This window comes from Nematolebias whitei, chromosome 19 (genome assembly GCF_014905685.2).
Source record: "Nematolebias whitei isolate Nwh7 chromosome 19, NemWhi1, whole genome shotgun sequence".
Lineage (NCBI taxonomy): Eukaryota > Metazoa > Chordata > Actinopteri > Cyprinodontiformes > Rivulidae > Nematolebias > Nematolebias whitei.
In genome coordinates, this window is record NC_056516.1 from 12543722 (window position 1) to 12546039 (window position 2318).

At 42.5% G+C, this 2318-nt stretch overlaps 1 protein-coding gene across 1 annotated transcript in view; it reads right to left on the minus strand.

The window, feature by feature from the left end:
- Nucleotides 1-2318, minus strand: part of ptprua (protein tyrosine phosphatase receptor type Ua) — a 502564-nt gene that overhangs the window by 452433 nt on the left and 47813 nt on the right. The gene's annotated exons all lie outside the window — the stretch shown is intronic.

Genomic DNA, 2318 nt, shown 5'->3' on the forward strand with positions numbered 1-2318 from the left:
AAATAATTTATTTTACATAAAAAATTCATGCCAATCGTGCAGCTCATCCATCAATCAGCCAATTGTGTGTCATGTCCAATCATATTTTAGCATCGTTTTTATGTCTATATTCTGATTCACTTCATTTTGTATTTTGCTTTGTGTGTTACCTGTTGTTTTGTCTGTACAGCACTTTGGTTGACCTTGTAGCGGTTTTAAGTGCTTTATAAATAAAGTGGTATGGTATGGTATGGTATTTTGATAAACTGCAATAGAGCGAGTCCACAATAAACAAACTGTGAAGTAGCGAGGGACTACGTATTAGTTTTTGGAGATTTTACAACACAGTGTTCTTCTTGGAGTGTAATAACCTCCATCTCCATCTTCCACTGCTTATCCATAGTCAGGTCACTGGGCGACAGGTCCAGGAGAGAAACCTAGAGATCCCTCTCCACAGCGACACTTTCCATCTCCTCCTGGGGCATGTGAAGATTTTCCAAGATCAGAGAAGGTACACAATCCCACCAATGACTTCTGGGCCTTCCCTGGGGCCTCCTACCAGTGGGACGTGCCCGGAAAACCTCTAAAGGGAGGCGTCCATGATGCATCCTAATCAGAGGAACCTCCTCAACTGGCTCTTTTTGATGTGGAGGAGCAGCAGCTCTACTCCAAGTTCCCTCTGAATGATCCCACGATGGTTGGAACACACTTTCTGGTCCCCCTTTTATAAAAATGGGAATCACTATCCGGGTCTGCCACACCACAGGTATTGTCTCAATCCTCCATGTGACACTGAAGAGATGTGTCAACCATGACGCCCCACAACATCCAGAGCCTTCAGCATCTTGGGATGAATCTCATCCATCCCTGGTGCCCTGGCTGCGTGGAACTTTGGACTGCCCCTGCCATTATAATGGACTCGTTTTGCCTGAGTCCTCAGACTCTGCCTCTTCAGAAGTGGGTAGATTAAGGAGATCCTCAAAGTTTCCCTTCCACTGCTCACCAGTATCCTGTTTGGGTTAGCAGTTCCCCACCCAAGCTAAGCACAGCCTGGGATAAGCTCCACTTTCCTTTTCTGAGTGATAATGTTACACTCCAACTTTTGAGCTATCTACACCTTCCAGTGTTTTAGCAATTTTCTTTTCCTTCCACAAACCCTCCCCCACCACCCAGTCTGTGTCTTTCTGTATCTTTATGGTTTCTGCCTAAATGTCCCCCCAAAGCAGAGTGCACACATCCAAACTCTCATAGACTTACATTGTATCTGAGTTCAGAACTGGCGCTTCAGAAGTGGAAGTGTAAGCTGTTTTTATCTTGTCATGAAGACTGACATGTGAAGACCAGATGGTTCTGACACAGACAGTTCAGAAATGCTTCTGTATGACTAACAGTTTTTCCTGACTGTTTGAGCAGCTTTAACACTTATTTTGTGCCTGGTTTTCTTTAAACTTGTCGTAGTTGGTGGTTGATTGAGACTTAAAGTGCAAATAGACTGGTCAGGTCTTAAATGCTCAAAAAAGGCAAAATGTGATTTATGTACAAAACAAACATGTGGACATGGCAGCAAACAAATTACATAACTCATGGATAGTAACATGAGCGCAGAGCCAGGACAGACGCATAAAGTGCTCAATGCAGAACCAATGAAAAGACTAAGCACAGAGAATATAAAGACAAAATAATGAACCAGAATAAGAAACACCTGTGCAGAGACAACAAGGATCAGGTGCAAGTGGGCAGGGCAGGAGCAGAAACAGAAAAGCTGGAGTCACAGAAACAGAACCAAATAAAGGGATACAGATGGATAAAAGTAGACACAATTACCTAAACCCATCCATCAAAATCACAAACCATAACACCAAAACACTCATCGTAATACAACTATTGTAAAAAGTTGTCAGCTTAGTTTATTACAAACAAGTCCAATATGAAACTGGCCTTTAGAAAATAAAATAGATAAATGAAAATTTGGACAGAATCATTGGCACCCTTTAAACTTTTTAGAAATGCTTTAGTTTGTTGTTATTGTTTTATTTATCAATTAACATCATGTGAGGCTCAACAAAGGCTTGACTTGCTGTTGAATCTGGTGTGAGCATGTTTCACCTGTTCTCCTGATGAGAGTGGGAGTTCTGCCATCTAATTCAAGCTGTTACCTGTCCGCTGCCCTTTGTGATCCCAGCAAGTGTGTGTGTGTGTGTGTGTGTGTGTGTGTGTGTGTGTGTGTGTGTGTGTGGGGGGGGGGGTCATCAATTGTTATTAGTTGTAAACCAGAATATAGTAGTCCCTCATTTATCGTGAGGGATCAGTACCCTGAAGCTCTGTGATAAGTGAAAAAC